Source organism: Hyaena hyaena, unplaced genomic scaffold, assembly GCF_003009895.1.
Source record: "Hyaena hyaena isolate Hyena2069 unplaced genomic scaffold, ASM300989v1 scaffold_515, whole genome shotgun sequence".
Lineage (NCBI taxonomy): Eukaryota > Metazoa > Chordata > Mammalia > Carnivora > Hyaenidae > Hyaena > Hyaena hyaena.
Window position 1 is genome coordinate 997,651 of NW_024081147.1, and position 23,156 is coordinate 1,020,806.

Sequence of the window (23,156 nt, forward strand, 5' to 3'; positions counted from 1 at the left end):
GCTCCAAATCTAAAACTCAAACAAAAGCTGTATGGAAATAGATTCATACAACCAGTCCTATAACCACATCTACTCCCATAAAAATATTTATTTAGACCACGTTTGGGCCCATGCAAACAATCCACGCATACAAATAACTAGGTGTTAAATATTTCTTATTTTGATAAAGATCACTTCAGGGCATTAAACACAGGAAAAGTCAAAGGAGAGGAAGTTCAAAAAAAGGTAATATCAAATTCAGTGACTCCAAAATATGGAGAAACTACTCACTGGCATAACTATAATATAAAGCCAAGAGACTGGAAAACTCTTCTTCTCAGGAAAATTTTTTTAATTTATTTTTATTTTTTATAAGAAGCTTGTTATAAGAAGCCATGGTCACTGGGATTAATCAAAGCTTCACTATACAGTTAGTTGGTTTTAAGCATCTGAGTGTGTGATTTTACACTTGATTAAACCTAGCCTGGACCTCTCTTTCTTACGGGATTCTCTTTCAGCAAGCTTATTGTTGGCCTTTGGCCAAATTGGACACGTACCTTTAACAACATCTAACCTAGCACCGGGTACCCCGTGAATTGAGAATAAACCTTTGCGGATCAATATCATATTGACTGGGCTTAAGAATTAGTAACCCTTCATAGGGGCAAAATTTGCCTAGAGGAAACTTCACAGGCCAACTTTATCTCTGTAATATTTAAGCCAATGATCAAAGGTGGGACTCCAGGACCCAAGAAGCACTGCTAAGAACAAGTTGTAGTTACCAGTGGGTTCCCAGCCTCAGCTCTTGCTAGGGAACACATCTCTCTGATCAGAGCCCCCAAGCCAGAGTACTGATTTCGGCAGGATAAACAATATGCCCACTTCCCCACTGGTTTAGGAAGAAATGAGGGTGTGGGCAACATTTTCAACAGCATACCTGACTGATACGAGAGTTCTTGGGTTAAGCAGTAAAAACCCAGTTGAATCAATATCCATTTTTTCTCACATGCTCCCTAAATTTCAAAAAGATGTTTATCTTAGAAATGCAGATATGACTGTAACCACAGGAGAGCCAAGTGTGGCACCATTACTAATAATCCTCAATAAAGACCTTCATTATACTGAACTTTATATACTGCTAACTTCAAAATTAAAAAATAAAACCCAGGGGAGACCAGAGGATTTAATTAGGTCAGGAAAAAAACTCCTTTTGGTAAAAAAAAAAAAAAAAAAAAAAAACCCTATTACAGATAAACTGTTAAATCCCTGGATCCACCAAACACTGTGTCTTCTTTAGACACTGAGATAGTAACCCAAATAAGTCCCAATTTGCAAACTGGGTGGCAAGCCTGCACCTTCCTCATGTGTTTACAGTAGGGCTCCTGAAAATATCAACTATCCCCAAATCACAAAGCGTTTTTTTAAGGGTTACTGATCTCTAGTATCTCTGCTATTGCATTGTTCTCATTTTGTATAAGCTTAAGAAAAGCACTAGGCGTTCCTCCTAGCTCAGTGATTCTTAAACTTTTGGGAGTTGATGGATCTTTTTGAGAATCTGAACAGAGCTATCCATGATCTTTCCCCCAGAACAAATTGTGTGCAAATTCATAATTCCTTGAGTTTACAAAGTTCTTAAGAGCAACTCATTTACTCAAAAGGCAGTTCGATGACTACCTATATCAGAATCACTGGATAATTTATTTTTTGTTGTTGTTTTGTTTTAAATTGTCTTTAAATTTACTTCTGAGAGGGTGAGCAGCGGAGGGACAGAGAGAGAGGGAGACAAAAGAATCTGAAGCAGACTCCAGGCTCCGAACTATCGGCATAGAGCCTGATGTGGGGCTCAACCCCACAGACTGAGATCGTGACCTGAGCTAAAGTCAGATGCTTAACTGACTGAGCCACCCAGGCACCCCACTGGATAATTTCTTAAAACACAGGTCTTGAGCCCTGTCCTAGACCTATGGAATCAACTGCTGAGGGCAAGCCTGGGGCTCTATTTAGGTTGCTTCCTGGTGATTCCGTAGCTGGTTGAAGGCAGGTCAGGTCCTCTGCTCTGGCCATTTTCCTTTCCTCTCATGATACCAACTGGTTCTGAAACAGATGCTCCCCTGGCACTCGCTTCTCTCTCTCCTGAGGAGCCAAGCCTCTGTCATCTCCACCTGACCAAAGGGCATCTCTACCAGCATCCTCACCCACTCTGCACACTTCGCTCACAACTACCCCCACTCCCATGCACACTGGAGGTACATCTCTTACGTATATCTACCATCCACCTCCCGGCCAGCTACCCAGAAGACTCTTGCTCACTTGTCCACTAAGACCCATTGCCACAGAATGAACTAGGTCTCCTCTCTGCTCCTATGTTGTCAGCTCATAATTCTCCCATGAGGGAGATCATTCCCTCTTCTCTGGATGGGGTTCAGTAGTCTCACAAACTACATGATGAGCACCCCAAGCTTAATGCAGAAGCCATGCCTGAACACCCAGGATCCCTGCTCCTTAGCTACTCGTAGTGACTTATACAGCTACACCTGACTCACATCCAAGGGCAATGCCGAAAAGACACTGGAGATCCTCCAAAGTGTTATGCAATAAGGATAATGAGGTGGAGGATGAGGGGTTGCCTGATGTATCAAAGGCATGCCAGTCACCATCCAGTAAGTCTGGACCCAAACAAGGGCACTGTTCAGTGCAGTGACAGATGCCAAAAAACAGGGTCCAGATCCTCCGTGTTAGTATACTTAGCAACATGGGACACATATGTAACCAACTCCAGTTCAGCCTTGTGATGAGGTCACCAAAGATGACTAAGAGTCTATTTCAGATTAGGAAGAACAAGGGTGAGTTCACGGGGGAGAAGGCATTTCAGGTGTGGCTGTGAAGACTGGTCAAGTTTTGAGGGGGCAGAGAGAGAGATTTGAGAGAGCATAAACACAATGGGGAAGAAGGGAGAAACGTACACATTTAGAAGGCATGGAATCAAAGCTCATTTCAGCATGAATAATATAAAGAATGGCTGAATTGGGCTGCAAAGGCAAACCAGAGGAGGGCAGTGCCAGGAATGAGATGATCACGTTGCCACATTCATGATCCCACATGGTCACCCACAGCAGCCTGGTGACAAAGGAAAGCAAAAAAGGCATCCCATCTCACAGACAAGGGGCAAGGTCAAAACAGTGATCTTACTTGCTTACGATGAAGAAGCAGATAATGGCAGAGCTGGCGCCTGACCCTTGGTCTCCCAACCCTTAAGATGCAGGCTTTCCTTCCAGTAAAAGTGTTAATATGCAATTACAGTAAAATGAACATTCCATGGATGCTCCTTCCACATTTACTGCATAAGTAAACTGCATCTTTCCTAAAACAGACAACGTTGGATGTCATCCTTGAATTTTAGCCCCACACAGCACTGGCAACTTAACACCAATGAAGATCCTTTACATACTTATTAAATAAAGATTTGATGGCAACAATATCAAGTTAATTAAGGGAAGGCAAAGAGAAGTGAGATTTCTTTCCTCAAGTAGATACCAGAGAAACTTCACTGCTACCATCAACTACCAATAATTCTGCCGAACAAATCGATCCTTTACAAGCTGAAGCATGTTAATCAGGAGCGCTTAGAGAAGCAATACACTGAGGCAGGCATGTCGACAGCAAAATGCAGGGCCTCGTAAAATTAACTGCTTGTTTGCTTTTCCATTTGCATCAGAAACCTGACCTTACAAGTAAAGCAGTCACAGTGAACCTTCACGAAATATCAGACCCTGAAACAGGGTGCTGAGAGATCAAATCTCCCCTCAAAATTGAAAAGAAATGCTAAACACACTCCAGCTCAGAAGTACTGTACCAGAAAGGAAATTAATATTGAAACTGGAACAGCATCTACTGTTCCACCCAGTAGGAAGAAAACAATGGTGTTTGATCAAAAAGTACAAGGAAATGCAGGGGTCTGATAGCACAGAGGAAATGAAGATGGACCTTACAAAGAATCCAACGTGGAACAAAGCTGTCCACATGCAACTCCAGAGGGAGGGCAAGGTTTGTGTTGAAAAGGCTGTGATTAGAGCAAAATTCAATGTCCTTGAAACTCCTGCCTTGCTTCTTAGTCTTGCCTCCCACATAGAGAGCAGGAGACAACTGGAAAGGGACTACGAAATGAAAAAGTATATACATGTAGAAGGGCACAAACATAATCAAGTGTATCGAATCATTTTTTTGAAGGCAGGTTTTCTATATAAAAGGTCTGGTCACACACGGGGCCAACAGTATTTAAGAAAACAAAGAAATGAGGGCGGATTGTTCTCATCTCATTTTATTTCAACTCAGTTTAAAAGCCAAGTGACACACAAGGCACAAAATTCTTGCACTGTCCTCAAACCCTACTTCTGCTTTGGACCCAAATGCAATCAGCTACTAAGCCTTCCAATTACTCCTCATATGGACCAGACACGTTCCTCCCCTTGCTGTGGCGGGCAGGCGATCCCAGCCCCTGCCCTGGAAGAGTGTACTGTCATTTCCTTATTCCTCTCATTTCTCGTCCTCCTTCTCCCTATGAAAAGAAACATCTGGACTGAACAGACTATAACATCCAGCTCCTCTAAGGACCTACAAGATGAAAACCACACTCATCTGCTTCTTTTTGCTAAGTTCTCTGATGTTCTGCCACAACTCTCCATTCTTACCACTAATAGATCCACGCTGGCTCCTTCCGGCTGGTCCTTTTATGGCCAGGCCAATCTTGGCTGTGTTTTCACTGATCATTTGTTTTTTGTTTGCTTGCTTGCACATTTATTCATTCATTCATGCATTCATTCATTCACTCACTCATTACTTATTTTTGAGAGAGAGAGAGAGAGAGAGAGAGAGAGAACACAAGCAAGGGAGGGGCAGAGTGAGGAGGAGACAGAATCCAAAGCAAGCTCCAGGCTCTGAGCTGTCAGCACAGAGCCCGACGCAGGGCTCAAATTCATGAACCTTGAGATCTTGATCTGAGTGGAAGTCAGATGCTCAGTGGACTGAGCCACCCAGATGCCCCTGATCATTCTACCCCTTCCCGTAAGGGGGACATGTCCCTCTACCTCACTAGTTGTTTGATGTGTCTGATGATTATGTTCAGATTCTTGGCTCCAAATATCACAAAGCCTGGTTAATCTAAACAGAAGAGCAACTCATCAGAAGGGTAAATAATAAATGGTAGATTGGAGAAACATGTTTTTGCAAGGCCCTAGGGAGGAGAGACAGAGACAGGGCAGTCTGCTCAGGATACTGGACTCTGCCATTACTCTGTGCTCTGCAAAAGCCACACAGTGAATCACCACTCCGTGATCCCACTGGTCATTCCCTTAAAGTTCACATTTCCTGCATTTAAGCTGCTCACTGGCTGCATGGGGTCACTGAACCACATTCCAGCTACTAGGGAGAAGAGAGACGGGCTCCCCATTTCCCTCTGGCCCCTTCATAGGGAGGTGGATCCTGCATCCCACTTGTCCAGGGATCCCCTCAACCGTTGCTACCTACCCCTGCTGCTAATCTCTCAAGAGAACAGATCAGGAAGAGAACAAAGCAGCAGCGCTATACAGATGCTATCACAAGTAGTGCAGCTGCCAGTCCAATTAAAGGACTTGTTACCTCATTTCCAAGGGGCACAACTACCTAGCAATTATTCGAGTTGATGTGGAAGGGAGCCTGACGTCTCAATAGTGAGAGAAAATGAAGACAGTGAAGGGAGGCAACATCTTGGGAGCCAGAAGTCTAGTCTATAGTAAATGATGCTCGTGTCTATTTGTTTACTATTTACAGATACCTTCATTCAAATATTTGCTTGGACGACATGTCCATATTTGTTTTAGATTCAAGCACCTCAAAGATGGCAATTCGTATTCTATGAAATTCTTTATAAAATAAGAGCACGCAGACTGGAGGGTGATGGTACGGGGCCTCTTTACACTGCTGCATGCAAGATCCAGCAGAGAGCTACACACTTTAGGATCCTTAAGAATCCCATCGCTTCTCAGCCTTTTGGCTAAGATCAAGTGTAGGATCCTTAATAATCCTTTGTTGATGACAGAAACTATGATGTACATGATGAAAAGGGTAGAGAAGAAATAGAAAACTAAAACACAACTCTACAACACTGGTTAATGTTTAAAATGCCAACTAATCAATATTCAACAAGAAGTTCTAAAGCAATTTCAAATATATGAAATACAAGCTTGTCATTCTGAAAAATAAAAAAGTATAAAAAGGAATACTGCACCATTAAAGATGTATTGGGAAGAATTACAGCACACGCGTGAACACTTATGTTAGCGAGGCCAAAATGAAATAGGAGGAGATGGGCCAAAGAGGAGAAGGGGGGGGAAAAGGTGAGTGACGCCAAAAATCCAACATTGTAATAGGTCCCGAAATGAAACAGTATACATACGGCCAAAAATAAAATAGTTATAAATTAAGCCAAACAGAAAATGGTATGATTCCACCAAAAACATTAGCAAAGAGGGCCAAAACCAAATGATAGGAACCAGAATAAAAATGGCATTTTAAAGAGAAGCAAATTTAACCATCTGAAACTTCTCGAAGGTAGTATGGCAAAGCTACTCTGCAGTCATATATGAAGTAACTCATTTTGTGGATTCAAACCCTGCTTATATTACATACACAGAGTGAGAAGAACATCTAACACTTAACTGATCGCCTTCTATGTAGCAGTTACTTATCATCCCATACTTAGTGTTCATACTCCACAATCTTACCAGGAATCACTGTGCTCATGTAATTGATGAGCAAACTACAGCTTGCAGAGCTAAGTTTCTTGAGATTATATAAGCAACTTAACAGTAGCATCAAGTCAAGATGCGCCTGCCTTCAAAACTTACCACCTCAATTTTTTTTTGCCTTTACAAATACTGGATAGGACACGGAGATCACTGGTTACCTCTCAATAGATGTTTTACAAGATTACTAATTTTTCCAAACAGCTTCAATCAAATTTATATGGCTAGGAAAATATCTGTATCCCCTTCCAAACTGGCTTAAGTACTCTACTAAACCAAAGATTTGTAAATTGTTCTTCTATGTCTTGTTCATCGTAACATTTCCAGAATCCACTCTTCCCCAATTATTAGTTCCAAAAATGTCTTTTTCCTTTATATTTATTTGTTTGTTTATTTTTGAATAGAGAAAGAACACAAGCAAGGGAGAGAGTGTAGGGAGAGAGAGGGAGGGAGGGAAGGAGAGAATCCCAAGCAGGCTCCACGGCCCAACACAAGGGCTCGATCCCAGTCCCTGGGATCACGACCTGAGCCAAAATGAGGAGTCAGGCACACAACCGACTGAGCCACCCAGGCGCCCCATGACTTTGTCTTTAAAGAGCAGTTAGAATTTAAGAATATTTACCAAAAAAACAATAATAATAAGCAAAATAGATTTTAAGCCAAGAGCATCCATCAAAGTAATTAAGAAAACACAGCCTTTGCCAAGTGGCCACAACTAAGAACCCAAAAGAAATCTGAGCTGAGTAGGTAGTTTTCTTGAGTACTATTTTCCATGGCTCACAAGTTCACATCCAACATTAATAAATCCTAAAATCAACCATCACTTTCATGTTTCCCACTTGCAGAAATCACAGAATTATTTTTTTTAAAAGAGGTATTCATGGCCTATCATATGTGTTTTCCTAGAATGTCTCATAGTCTAAGCACAAGTGGCATTCAAAATCACAGCACAAATATTACAAGATCCAGAAAATACAAAAACGCATTCAGCAGAATTCAACTGCGTTTATTAACTTAGGCAGGAAACTTGGCTAATCCTTACAAGATGAGATTTTCAATAAGAGTTGAAACCAAAAACACGGAACTCATTTGATTATAAATATATATGTGTGTGTATGAGTTGGAGGGAGAACTGGAGGGAGGAAAATTTAAAAAAAAAAAAAAAGGTGCAATTAGGCTTGGTAAATACCAGATGAAAAAGTCATTCATTCCACAAAATATGCACAGGACTCTAGCATGTGCTGGGCTGTGTACACTGCAATATGATGGTAAATACAATGGACGCAGTATCTGCCTTCAAGGAGCTCAACAGTTAATATCAAGAATCTACCGCGCCGCCTAGTGAACAAGACTGGTCTTTAATCTCAAGGTCTCTGAGAGACTCACGATGCTGTGAAGAAACAAAATAAAACAGAGGGGATGCTCTGGGCAAAGGATAATCCACACCAAATGAGTTCAAAGAAGGGACAGAACACCACCTCCCTCCAGAGTCTTCCCCTCTGGAGGCAGCCCTAGTGGCTGTGATGGTTTATTTTGTGTCAACGTGTCTAGATCATGAGGCACCCAGATATCTGGCTAAACATTGTATCTGGGTACATCTGTGATGGTGTTTCCAGTAGAAACTAGGATGTGAATCAGAAGACTAAGTAAAGCAGACGGCTTTCCCCAGGATGGATGGGCATCATCCAATCCACTGAGGGCCTGAAAAGAACAAAAAGGTGGAGGAATGGAAAACTTGTTCTCTCGGGACGACTGCAAGAGCTGAAATATCAGCCTTCTCCTGCCCTTGGACTGAGACTTACACCATTAGTCCTCTGATACTCAGGACTATACCACCAATTCTCCTGGGTCTCCAGCGTGCTGATGACAGCTCCTGGGATGTGGCAGCCTCCATAATCATGTGAGCCAATTCCATATAACAATTGCCTTATACAGTCAGAGTTCTCCAGAGAAGCAGAACCAGTAAGATACGTACATATAGGATCAGTAGGTTAGGTAGGGACAGACCGATATTGGCCTTGACCACTGGGCATCCTGCCTTCCTCACGTCACAGCACATACAGAAAACAAGTATGTGTACATCTCACTGGGGTAGAAGGACAATCTCTGTCCTTCTAGGAGGAAAGTGACACCCTGACACCTCTGTTCCACCATTAGAACCAAGAAGAAACTATCTTGCTTCCTATCCCAAGGGGGCTTACTTCCATCTCGATCACTTCTGGCCTTGCATGCTCAACTCTGGACACTGAAAGGCTCAGGCATGGAGTTGGAGTTCAGTTTTCTGAGAGCAGAGTGTGAAGGAGGTAATTCTAGGTGGACGTGCACTTGTCCAAAAATGATGAAGTCAGACTGAAATAAACTAGTCATTCAATGGCACACATTTTATCCAGATTTGTGGAGAAGAGAACTGTTCCAGAAGTGACCAAGAGGTAGGTAGGATAACATGAGGGTGCGGCACAGTTGAGGTAAGAATGTCAGGTGTGGGGGTACTGGAAAGGCCTACATGTCAAACAGAAAAGTTGTATGTGCTGTAACGGCCAGTAACAAGCCATTTTGGACGCCTGAGTGACAAATAGTACTCCATCAGGAGCTGTACAGTATGAACCAGGACAAAAGAGGGACTAGCCATTGCCAATGAGCACACAGGCAGCTTCAAAATGAGGAGAAACAGTTAAATCCACCAAGTATTTGAAATTAGACTTAGCATATAAAAGATGGTGTGTTAGAAAAAAATAGCCTGTAAGAAGTGCATTTCACTAAGAGGCTTAGAAATCATTTGAATGTTTTTGTTTTTTTTAAAGGCAAAACAACAGGGATGCCTGGGTGGCTCAGTCAGTTAAGGGTCCAACTCTAGATTTCAGCTCAGCTCGGGTCATGATCTCATGGGTCCTGAGTTCAAGCCCTGCGTCGGTGCAGAGCCTGCATGGGATTCTCTCTCAGTCTCTCTCTGCCCCTCCCCTGCTCATGCTCTCTCTCTCTCTCTCTGTCAAAATAAATAAATAAACATTAAATAAACAAACAAATAAATTAGAATTTAAAAGCAAACGAGTTATAAATTTAAATTTGGTTTATCAGAACTAAACTCATCCCCGTGGTATTTCCTTTTACCAGTTATTAAAATGGTAACAGAGGAAAATATCCTTTGGTCACAAAACTATCCTGTAATTCCAATTTTCTTAGCAGAACCTAGAAAGAGATTATGTACTGGGGGACTTATGTGGAAACCCTTAACAAGTCGAATACCAGGTCTTAAAAGCTAAAGTGAATACGAACCTTGCTTAAGAAGTCAAAAAAGCAGCCGTTAACCGACATTAATTGACATTATAACACTAGAGATACCAGACTTCTTAAGCCATCTGCAAACACAGGCTCTTATCCAACTTGCTCTAAATGAAATTTTTCAATGCCTGACAAAGCCCAGACAGATCTGGTCTCACCAGGCAAACAACCTCACTTAAAAACAGGATCGTTTAACCTTAGAGATTTCTGCAAAGGTTTTCGTGGTTGTGGTTGTCGTTGTTAATATCCCTAACATGGTGACTGAGAATATCTATCTTTTGTGCTTTATAAGCCACAAAGCACGTGCTTCAGGTAAATCATCGTTCAAGTCAGTGAGTCTCCCAGCAAGCCCCATCTTCCTGCCTGTGACCCTGTAAGCACAAACCATATGCCAGCCCATTACGACGGCTCGGGCTATTAGGAGCAAATGGGGTCAGACTGTAATTACACTTAAATAGGGCTCCAAGTCCTACCGCAGGCAAGGCATGCATGTTCACATGGTCCCAAGGAATCTTCTTCAAACACACCCATAATCTCCATTAAAATAAAAATATTATTGGCTAACGTCTCTGGATATTCCAAAGTATACAAGGAGACCAGGCAGGTTGTGGATGGTAGGGAGAAATGCAATTAATGAGCAATTACTATTTAAAGACCAAATCCCTGTCAAAACAGCTTGACAAAAAAAATGGTAGTTTTTAACACACACAGCTTGCAGTAGTGCTGCCAACAAAAACAGCGGGTGGTGCTCTGCCAGCGAACATGGTGCTCTGATGGGGGGCAGGGGAGAGAAGAACCGTTCTGCTCCCTCCCGTGGACCCCCTTCAAACAGCGGGACACGTAGCCACGTCCCGGTCCTGTTCCTCAAGAGCTCCCTGATTCTTAACAAGGCCATCTGGGCAGGTAACCCAAAAGGGAAACTTAGACCACTTAGGCTGTAGTCAGGAAGTATCAACAGAGGGATTCTAAAATTATCCTAGAGTGAAACACGGGCAAATTGCTTTAAACTTTTTACTGAACAGAAACTTCCAAGATGTCTCATCGATGTTGAAGGTTAATTCCGATAGGGGAGGGAAGAAAGGGGCTTTCTTAATGGCACCCTCTCCAATCATGGGAACAGAAGGCGAGGGGTCTCTAGGTCAAGAACCCTGTCTCCTGTTTGGAAGCTGGCTCATTTTAATCATGACAACCAGGATTTAGGGTGGCATAAAATATTAAGCTATCACCATCACTAATGATGCTGGGAAGCCATACGTGGCTTTTGCCTCCTTGTATCAATTAGGATTTGATTAATCAAGAAGGATAGGAAATCCAAATGGCAGTGGGAGCCCAGAAGATTTCTTTCCCAAACAGATGAAGTCTGTGTAAGTGGCCTGGGGCTGCTATGGAAACTGTGTTCCATGATGTCCCCAGAGACACTGAATCCTCCCAGACTGTGGTTTCACAGTCTGAAGGGATAGTCCTGATCCTCAGTATGGAGATGGGGCTCCATCCAGCACATTCACAGTCCATGAAGGAGGATGGAGGAGGGGAGATAAGAGCACTTGCCTCCCCTAAAGACAACTAAGGGGAATTTGTGCACAGCATTTCCATGCATAGCCACTGTGTGGAGTGGGGCTGTTCAATTCACAACTATTAGCCACAGATGACTATTTCAATTCAGGGTCCATGCCTGTAAGAGACCCTGGAGTCACAGAGATCTTCATGATCTTCTCTCTGTCCCTTGAATACACATATACAGCCGCTGACATCTTTCTCCCTCCCTCCCCACTCCCTTGCTAGAGCAAGCTCTCCATGGAAATAGTCACCAGACATTCACCAGAAATGTGGGGAGGGAGCCTCGCCCTATGGTCAAGGCTATACTGGCATGAAAAGGCAGAGGTATCCCAAGTTGGAACTCACCACACTGTTTCACAGAAAGACCACCGTAGGCAGTGGTGAGGTTCTACTGTTTTAAAACACTGTTCCATGGGTCTATTTTAGGGTCAAAAGAATGCGGTGAGCTGATAAAAATTTATGTCTGAAAATATCTGAATTTTGCCCTCACTTTTGAAGGCTGTCATCACTGAATACAGAATTCCAGATTGGCAGAATTATTTCAAGGTTTCTAAAATATCATGTCACCACTGTCATCTGGATGCCATTGTTTCTGTGGAGAAATCAACTCAAATTCTTATTGTTGCTTCTTTGAAGATCTTGTATCTTTCTTCCTCTGGCTGTGTCTCCCATTTTCTCTTTGTCTTTGATTTTCAGCAACTTGATCTTGATGGCCCTAGAGATAGTGTCTCTTGTGTTTATCTTGTTGAGGTCTGTAATTTCCCCCAAATCTTTACCAGATCTCTATTACCAATTTGGGAAATTCCCAAGCACCATCTCTTCAGACACTGCTTCTGTTCCATTCTTCTATCTGCTTTTCCTGTGCTTCTACTTCCATTTAAGGCATGTATCCACCATGTCCATATGTCTCTTAGGTTCTTTTCTGTATCTTCTGTCTCTCTATTCATCAGTTCCCTTCATGTATTTAATCAACTGAGTTTTTAATTTTAGCTATTACACTTTTCAACTTTAGAATTTTATATAACTGATGTCAAAATTCTCAAACTTGTCTTTTAACTCTTCTAACATACTAAATCATAGTTATTTTAAAGCACATATATCTCAACTCCTATTTTGATTTGAGATATCGTGTAGATATGTTTCTTTTGTCTTTACTTTCTCTTGGCTTTTGGTAATAGGTTTACCATCTCTTCATATGCCTGGTTATTTCTGATGGGCTTCTGACAGGCAGATATGCTTGAGGTACTAGCCATTCCGGACAACCATAACCTAATCTAAGATGATTTGAGCTGGGGGCACCTGAGTGGCTCAGTCGGTTAAGTGTCTGACTTTGGCTCAAGTCATGATCCTGTGATTCATGAGTTTGAGCCCAGTATCAGACTCTGTGTTGACAGTGTGGAGCCTAGAGCCTGCTTCAGATTCTGTGTCTCCCTCCCTGTCTCTCCGACGCTCCCCAGCTCACACTCTGTCTCTCTCAAAAATAAATAAACATTTAAAAAATTAAAACAAGAAGATTTTGAGCTGGTCTATTTCCTACTCACCCTAACACCTAGGATGTGGCCTCTAGGATCTCAAAGCCTGATGTATTTATTTTCTCCTTGGCAGGCTCTAAGTTTCAATCTATTTGCCCAATCGCCAAGCCTGCAAGTCTCTTATAAGCTATACTCTTTAATATCTTGTCAATTACAAAGCACAGGCTGAGAGGCTGTGACACTCTGCTGTGAGGAGAAAAGTGTCCCTAATTGCTGGGCTCACAGATCTGGGCCTCCTGGATCATAAACTACTCTTTCGCAGACCTTTGCTAATGACAAAATGATAGCTGTATTAATAATCCAGTTCTCTAATTGTTCTCAGCAAAAGGGTTGGCCTAAAATAACTTAGTTCTATTGCCACCAACTTACAGGCTGGTAAACTTTTATTCCCATCCTTACAACAACTATAGGAAGTACTACTTATTATTGACATTTTCTATCAAAGAAGATGAATGTTTAAACAATTTTGATAATTTACCCAGGTACATCAGCTACCAAAAGACTAAGTCAGGATCTGAGCCCAATTCAGTAGAAATTTAGAGCTTAGTCTCTTAACCACTACTTACTGTACTTTCTCTGATTTGATCCTTAATATGACCTAAGCAATAAAGAAATTAAGAAAATAGTATGCTGGGGTTCTGAGCTAGTATTCCAACTTCAAAATCCCACCCTCCTGATGGCATTTCTATTGGAGTTCAGAAGCTAAATACATTGGGTTTTGTTTTTTTCCTATGACAAAATAAATTCAAACTTCAAACGAATGACATTTTGAGATACCATCACATTTCAGTTGAAACTAAGGTACTGTATATGATCATAGCTATCCTCATAGTTTCTCTGGGGGGCGGGGTGGCCAATATTACTCTCATTTATTAAACAAATAAACTGAAGACCACGAAGATAAAGACCCTGGCTATTGGTTCATTTATTCATTCAAAAAATATTGATCTCTTCCCTGCTACATACCAAGCAGTGTTTTAGGCCCTCGGGATATATTTTAATTGGTGAACAGAAACCTAAACATCACAAATAAGCCAACTCTATAGATCTAAGTTCTATAGGAGGAAGTAGAGCTGTGGGAAAGGACAGGACAAGAAATAGGGAGCAGACCACAGGATTTCGTGGGTTTTTTAATAGTTTATTGTCATGCTGGTTTCCATATAACACCCAGTGCTCATCCCCACAAGTGCCCTCCTCCATGCCCATCACCCACCTTCCCCTCCCCCACACCCCCATCAGCCCTCGGTTTGTTCTTGGCATTCAAGAGTCTCTCATGGTTTACATAAGACTTTCCAAACTGCAGTTGATAATTACTCCACCTCAGTCCCGCTCTATTCATCATAAGGACATGCTTTCCAGGCTAATTGAGGCTTTTTTTCACCTGCAAATTCAGTTTCCTGCCACCTTTAAATGCTTCAAACAAAAACCTCAGCACTCAGGATTACAATTTACGGGAAAACAAACAGACTAATTATTCCTTTGCAACAGAATCCTGTATCCTTCACACTATGGCCTTTAGGAGCCCAAAGTCTGCAGAGAAATGTGGTCCGATTTTTTCAAACCTGCTTAACTTATTATTTTTTTTACAAAACCTTTTAAAGAAGCTCTACTGAGTAATTCTTGAAAATACATAGTCTAGCTTAAGCTTTAAAAAGGATTTCCCCAGTCAATCTAAATAACATAAATCCAAGTGTGATGTTTTCTCCCTAATTGCAGAAAAATCTAAGTCAGAAGCCTGATTTCATGGTAATCATTGCCATTTGTCTAATGAATTTTACAGTTATTTCAGAATAAGAGCTATTGAATAATGTATTCCTGCTTTTATATAAACAAAAGTATATTAATTTTGATAGCTTCTATGGATTTTCTTAATATACAGCTTAAAATAAGAAACCTAGGTTTCTATACATGCCAGTTTACAAACCAAAACGTATGTAATAACTTACACTACATACAAATTCCCCTTTTTTGTTTGATGTCCAAAATATTTAAGGGAAGATTCACTGATATTAGCCAGATGCACATTTAATCTTATAGTGGTAAAGCCCTGTCCACCTCCTAAATAAGGCAATGGTTCTGTTTGTCTAGTTCATTTAAATACTGGATTTTAGCCAGACTTTCCCTTTTTATTTTATGAATATAACATTATTCAAAATTCATCATGTAATTGTCTCTATTTCTACCTCTCTGGTACTCACAGCTCTCACTCAGTACATGTTTAGGAACAAACTGACAACTCCCCGACATTAGTTAGGACAGAACAATTTCTTAGACTATTGTCAAAGATTCCATTTAAAAATGCAGTGGAGGGGCACCTGGGTGGCTCATGGAGTTGAGCTTCTGACTCAGGATTTCTGCTCAGGTCAGGATCCCAGGGTTGTGGGCTTGAGGCCCAAGTCAGGCTCCACACTGACAATGGAGCCTGCTTCAGATTCTCTCACTCTCAGTCTCTCTCTCCCTTGCCCCTCTCCCCCCACTCACACACTCTCTTTAAAAGTAAAAAAAAAAAAAAAAAAAAAAGATAAAGATAAAAAAAGATAAATAAAAATGCAATGGAGCCAAGTATAAGACTATTAACAGTTGTTTACACAGCGTGATGCATTGCACCAAACCATTTTTTACATGCATTATTCTATGACATCTTCACAATTGTGTACTCTGTTTGATAAGACAGGTATTACAATTCCCATCACTGTAGGTGATAAAGTAAGGAAAACTTAAGTGACATTTAGTGGTCACAAAGGAGGTAATATTGAATTGGATATTTGAACCCGTTTCCTTTCTACTCTGAACAACTAAGAACTAAGCACTGGACTCTAATCATTCCAACCTAGATTTTAATGATTACAGTTAAGTGACACGTTGCTTAATGTTTTCGCCCCCTCTTTTCTCATCAGTCAAATGGGAATATGATCACTGGTTTCACTGCATTGTCATCAGAATGATATCAGAAAAACCACATACAGCATTGTGACTGATACCCAGGAAATAAGAAAATACTCTACTATGCAAATTTATGCAACTTAATTTCTAAATTTTTTTAAACATTTATTCATTTTTGAGAGACAGACAGAGCGCTAGTGGGGAAGGGGCAGAGAGAGAGGGAGACACAGAATCTGAAGCAGACTCCAGGATCTGAGCTGTCAGCACAGACCCTGATGCGGGGCTCGAACCCACAGACCATGAGATCATGACCTGAGCTGGAGCCGGGCACCCAACCGACTGAGCCACCCAGGCACCGTACATGCAAATTAATTAATTTTCAGGTTAAATTTCTACTTTCAGCAGAAATTATTAACAATCTTTACAATTTTAAGCTTACCATAATGTACCTCTGGCTATTTTTCACACTTCCATCTTGTAGAATTCAATTATGCCTCAGAGTCTTGCTCAGTGTCTGAACCCTGATCTGCTACACAGAATCCCAGGGTCTCCTTCAAACCAAAGCAGCTCTTTATTTTGTAAGTTATTTTTTAATTCAAGTATAATTAACAGGCAGTGTTACATTAGTTTTAGGTGTACGATATAATGATTCAACAGTTCTATACATTACTCAGCGCTCATCATGATACGTGTACTCTTAATCCCCATCGCACCCCTTCTTTCTGGTAGCCATCTGTTTGTTCTCCATATTTGAGTCTGTTTTCCAAAGCGTTCTTTAAAAAGATCAAACTTGGTTTGTCAACTACACAGCTTTTTATCCATCTAATCTCCTAAAATAATATCTTAAACAGAAATGATGAGCAGACAGTTGAGTGAATGGATGTGAAAGAGGACTTCAAGTACCTCCATTTGGACCTCAGTCTGTACTTTTAACTGATTAAGTTCTTGTTTCCAGATTATCTGTTAACTCAGCAAAAGGCCCTGCAGGCAAACATCCCGATAGGGAGTGATACTAACCCCTTCTGCAATGGGGCTGCCCTGAGCCAGCGGACCCCAGGTAATTGTTCTCAAGACAATGACCCATTTGACTGACCTTCACTGCCTACCTGCCTGTGCCCACCCAGCTCTGTGCACACTTCACTTATATAATCCTGGAAGTACTTTCAGCACTTTGGAGACAATCTTTGAGACGCTAGTCTGCTGTCTTCCTAGTGTTGGCCTCACTGAAATAAATTCCTTTCTTGTTCTACAACCACTCATTTCTCTGCCTTTGGATTTTGTCAGAGGCAAGTTGCTGAACTTGGTCTGTTTGGAAGCCTAGAGTGGGGGAGGGGGGGCTAGAGATGAATGACGAATGGAAAGGCACATCACTGGATAGGAAAAATCCAGAGACTCACTATTTCACACAATCAGTGGGAAAATCCCAGGACCCTGTGCACCACATGAGAAAAAAAATTAAAGGCCCATATTTTACATCCATTTACCCACAATTCTGCATTATTATTTTTTAAAGTTGCTAGAAATAGCCACCATATTTCTCACTCACTGCAACTTAAATTCTGCCATTTTAAATGTATATAATGCTTTAAAAATGGACAGATGAAAACTGTATGTAGGATTCACGCTGTGCTATCACATATCACCTTCTTCCAGAAACTTCCAAGTTGATCACCTTTAGTTTTAGATATCCGAAGACATCCATCCATCGCTTCCCACACACCCATATCTGGTCCTCCTTCAAACTCTAGGAAACTACAGTGGGGAATAATGTGTTAATGACATAACTCATCAGGCTCTAAAAGATGTCATTTTTTTTTGTTTTTTTTTTTGTTTTTTTTTTTTTTTTTAACCAACTGAGAGGAATAGAAGGTGGCACATCAGAATAACAATAGCTCTTGACAAATGGGTGCACAGCCATTCCAGTAAACAGGAACTTCCCTGCAGGAAAACTTCCTCCCCTGGGATCTGTAATTTGCCTGTTGCCTTTGAGAACTGATGAAAGCAATTACAGGACTGAGAGACTGATTTCCCCTGCATCAGTTCAGGAGAAGCCAGGGATAAGGTTTCATTTATACAAAAGGAATTCACAGTTTCTTTTAAAATAGAGCCCTGAAAGATGAAACCAATCTCATCAGAGGCACAGGTACCTTAGTGAGATGAAAATCCCTTAAGATTTAGTTTCTCAGGCCTTAAAGGTCAAGCCACTTATTAAAGCGTCAAACATTCTGGTCAAAAATGACCACCAAAAATGGCTTCACAGATGCCATACAGGAAACATTGAGCCATTTTTGTGGGTTTTCATTAAGTGCAAATATTAGTGGCCGACAAAAATGATGTTTTATGAAAAAGTACAAAGGAAACGGTGCACGACAGATTTAATTTCTTGCTGTCAGTGTTTTCAAATGCTCTGGTCTGGGAGACCTGAGTCCCTGGCAGTGACAAACATTCGCTTTGGAGTAAGGCAGGCACGGCAGTAGACAGAATGGGCTCCCCTCATCTTCAGTGAAACTGATGCCACCCCTGGGATGCCAAGCAGATTGCTGGGCACCTTGCTGCAGCGTGGTGTGGCCAAAATGGGGAGGTATGTGCTCTTGCAAGTCATACCCACTGAACACCTCCCGCCCACAAAAGACGTTCACTGAACACCTACTATGTGGCCACTGCTAGGCTAAGAGCTTATCATAAAGCATCTCATTTTGTAATCAAGACAACACAACGCATTCTAGATTTTATGATTATTTCCATTTACCAATGAAGAAAGTGAGGCTAAGAGAGGTTGACACCTTAGTCACTCCATTTCACAAAGTCAGGTAGTTCAACACCAGTGTACACATGTCCCAATACCCCACACTGCTTCCTCTGCAACCTCAGTAAAAACAGGGATGGCCGTAGACATGACACTTCATGCCTGGAGCTGAAGGTGGGGTGGAGAAAAGCAGCCAAAGCCCTCCAAGGCTTGAGAGCAGCTCTGTTTTTATCGAACCTTCTCTGATGGTGGAAGTGTTCAAAACTGTCCAACACTGGATCCACCGGCCCCATGTGGCTAGGGAGCACTTGAAATGTGGCTAGTGTCACCAAGGAAGTGAATTTTTAAGTTTCTTTTTTATTCACTTAAATTTGAATAACCAAATGTAACAGCTAACATATTAGACAGTGCAGCCTTAGAATTTAGGAGAGACCAATGACTTTCCCCTAAGTGTCAATACAGGATAAGCAATACAGAGCAATAAATTCTCTGAGAAATTCAGATGAACCCTCTTCTTTTATAAATTCAAGGATGAAGACATTACTTTCTAGTTGTAGAAAATCAAAGCAGAACTGACCACACCAGCACAGGTGGTGGAAGCAAGAAGAACATTCTAAGCAGAAGTGTGCATCCCCCACAACGTCGTAAGGTTGAGGAGCCAGAAAGCAGAAGGAAAAATGGCCTACCAATCAAGAGGAAAACATCATCAATACAAAGGATTGAAAAAAAGAATCATGTGCCCAAGGAACAAGATTATTCCAAATGGAAGGTAGAATACATTGAGAAAGCTTTTCATGGGAACTCCCAATGAGCATGGTCACTGGGGAAGGCACAAAGTCCACAGGAGGCCACACAGGGCACCACTGGGGTATGCCAACAGCCATGACCTAGGGCTGGGGAGGCAAAGGACCTACTGGGCAGCAGATATCTGCTTTTCAGGGTGTCTCATCATCAACCCACCAGAAATGCCGTATCCCCCCAAGGCCTCGGTCTATACTGGCCTAAAGTATAGATGGAGGCTAGGGCAGAGACACTATCCGGGGCAGGCTTGACAGACAAGGGGATGGTACAGGACCCCCGTGTCAATCACACAAAGCTCTCCAGGAACCTCAGCCCCTTATTTAACAGATCCACGGATACGGTACCATTCTAGACATCAGCTGCATATTGGCTGAATATGAGGTCTGGAGTCTTATCTAATCTGTGAGGTCAGATGAAAACTTTCCACCACAGGACAGAGAAAAGGCAAATGGGTGGCCTAAGGACCACATTCAGGTTTGACTTTGCTCACAACATGCTGAACCGCCCATTGCTCTTTATTTTATTTCATCTGAATTACTTGCCAGCACAGAGAGATCAGGAAATTTCCGAGTAAAAATGCCAGAGTTGGGGCTCTTCTGAAAACTCAGAAGATCTGGCAGACTTCGGCCCAGATACCCTTCGGCCCAGATACCCACCCGGAGATGAGCAGGGTTGGCCCAGTCTTACGTCCGGCCTGCTTTACTCACTAATGTCCCTTGTCTCTTGCCTGAGGACTCCTCTGGGTTTGTGGCCCTTGCCATGGAACATTAGCTGTCTGTGCTATAAAGTGGCTAAGTCAGGAGCTCAAGCTGAAGCAAAAATAAATACCCAGAGGAAGACAGGTAATCTTACGTTCTAATGAGTTTAGAACCATCAGTCTTCAGAGAATTAAGTCCCCCCCCCCGCCCCGTATGCCAATGGGGCGACCACAGACTATTTTTAATTGAACTTGAGCAATGTCACAATACCTCCTAGAACACTGATACCACCAAGGTTTTTTCAAGCAGTTGGAGAATTCCATCCCATTTTCTCCCCTCTTCTAATTCACAGATACGATGCATCTGGAGTCTGTTTCAATTCTCCAGAAAAAAACTACAACTCTGATAAATTTCAAATGTCAACTCTACTAGAATCCAGATTAATGTGCCCTTGCCCCCCAAATTTTTAACTGTTTACAAAAGTACATGATACTCTTGATTTAATAGAATGCTATTAGCAAATTAACTATAAAATTAAACTCTTAAGTATACATAAAATCACAATTATATAAACATATTCCAGATTTGTTAGATAAGCCAAAACCTAATTTAAAGCGAATGGGTGAATGAACTATATTTACACTGCAAACTCATTTATTTTGTACAGAAACAATGTACTACATTGTTCCTTCTTTTGTTTCTTCTTTTCCTATTAACTCCTTTCCTAATACGTTCCCAAATCATGCTGCCCCTGACACATCCAGATTTGGGACATACACTTTTTGTCCTTGTTCATGGTGCCTGACCATTTGCTGGACTGCGCTTCTTTTGGCTTTGGATATAGGTGTGGAATATAGGATTGGGAGTTTCAAGCCTTTGATAGGTAGCAGTGCTTAATGTGGATAACATTTTTCTTTCGGAGGAGGGGAGGTTTATGTCGAATGCCTTTATTGTAGTGCAAAGGTTCCCAAACACAGCAGGAAGCTGGCTGCCTAAGGAGTCCTGGAAAAGCTTTGTAAACAAACCTACAAGCTTTATACCCAGAGACTCTGATTCAGTGGTTCAGATATGGGACCCAAGAGTACACACTGTGAGTATGTTCCCCAGGAGTTTCTGTAGATTAGGCAGATTAAAGAAGCAACTGTCCCTTACTGGTTTGAGCCACACTGAACCTCCTCTCTCAAGGATGCAGCAAGGTTAAGCCTATGGCAGAGGTCGGAGAAGGCACTCAGAAGGTGGTCCATGAATCCACAGGAAGAAGAACCAATGGTCTACTGGGGAGAAAAGAAGCCTGCAAATACACTTTATAACAAATCAAAGCTTCAAAGAGACTCTTCCTCTATATGGATAGCCCTGTACCTTGTGTGCATATAGGTCATTACTGATGGGTTGTTACCACGGGAAGGGCATGGACATAGAAATCCTTCCCAGGGTCTGACTTTTCATTGAATTGTACTATTCATTTCAAGTAAGAGACAATCAAAGACAACTGAAAAATAAATACACGTGCCCCCCAAAACAACCCTTGATAGAAGGTTCTAGAGCATGTACAAAGTACTTTTCACTCTTTAGGCTCATGAAAAAAAGACGGACAGGCCAAGGGAGGATGAATTGTCTCTGAACATGGTCTCCATAGACAGAATGTGAGATGGAGAACCTATAATGGCCCTGCTGGACACCAATGGCAAGGTCTCCCCACATCACTCTAAACTTAAGCCAATTAAAAAACAACATGGCAGACTAAACTTCCAAATTCAAATATTGTAATCTATCAAAACCAGGTACAGTAATGCAATTCTGATGTAGCTAGACTCCCTGCCACCTAGAATTTTCCAAAATCAGTCCAAATTTTCTGGTCCTCCTCACAGGAAAATTTATTCTTGTATCAGTTCTGACCAATGAAAATGAATGTAAGTGGAAGTATCATGTGGCTGCTCCCAGAAATAAACTTATAACCTGCCTCATACTGGCACTTTCCTTCTCTCCCTGCATCTCTTCTTCTTCACCTACTCCTTAATGCTGCCAGAAATGTGCATGTGATAGTTGGAGCTTGAGCAATCATCTTGAGCCTTGAGTTCCCACGTTAGGCTTGTAGAGAGAACAAGAATGGAGGAGGCTGCCAAACCAGGCACGGTCTGCTTATTTCTGCATTCCTTTCACTTAAAAGACATAATAAAATTGTACTTGCTCACATCAGGCTTATTTTATATTCTCCATCACCTTGACTTGGATCTAATCCTAACTAACACATAACGTTTTCTACCAATAATTTCCATCAAGCTGTTAGAAAATGTGTTCTTATTGGATGTGCTTGTTCTTTAAAAGGAACACTTAAGTATTTGGTCTTTGCCTTTGCAAATGGAGAAATCATCCAAGAGAGGAACACACAACAACTCTATTAGCAAAGTCCATAAACAAAGTTTTCATCAACTCACAAGTGTTAATTAAATAAGTTGGAGAGAAGCAAGAACAAGGGGTTTCCCCCCTTCTCTGTCTTTCCCCCACATATTTCGTCTTTAACTCAACATTGATAGCATCAAGTTTTGGGGGTTACATGACTTCTCACCACGATGATCCTTCCCCTTGCCCTTAAATCCCCAAAGATACCAATAAGACTTGAGGTTCACAGAATCCATGTAGACTCAATAAATGAAGATGTATGGAGGGGATGGGAAAAAAAGCTATCCCAGGAAGTTGGAAAACCTGCATCCACATCTCAGCACTACTTCAGATCATCTAGACCAGCCTGTGACACTCATTTACCTCCTATGGCCCAGTCTTCTTAACTGTGAACTCAAGGCACTGGATGAGACCATCAGGTACTCTTTAAAATCTAGCATGATGGGGCGCCTGGGTGGCTCAGTCGGTTGAGCCTCTGACTTCGGCTCAGGTCATGATCTCA

At 41.7% G+C, this 23,156-nt stretch overlaps 1 protein-coding gene and 1 long non-coding RNA gene across 6 annotated transcripts in view; one reads left to right on the forward strand and one right to left on the reverse strand.

The window, feature by feature from the left end:
- Positions 1 to 19,333, forward strand: part of LOC120247366 — a 62,334-nt gene extending 43,001 nt beyond the window's left edge. The window contains exon 4 of the long non-coding RNA XR_005532281.1: positions 19,286 to 19,333. This is a non-coding gene — a long non-coding RNA (uncharacterized LOC120247366). The remainder of the gene's footprint in view (positions 1 to 19,285) is intronic.
- PTPRM (protein tyrosine phosphatase receptor type M) overlaps positions 1 to 23,156 on the reverse strand; it is a 782,304-nt gene that overhangs the window by 600,740 nt on the left and 158,408 nt on the right. The gene's annotated exons all lie outside the window — the stretch shown is intronic.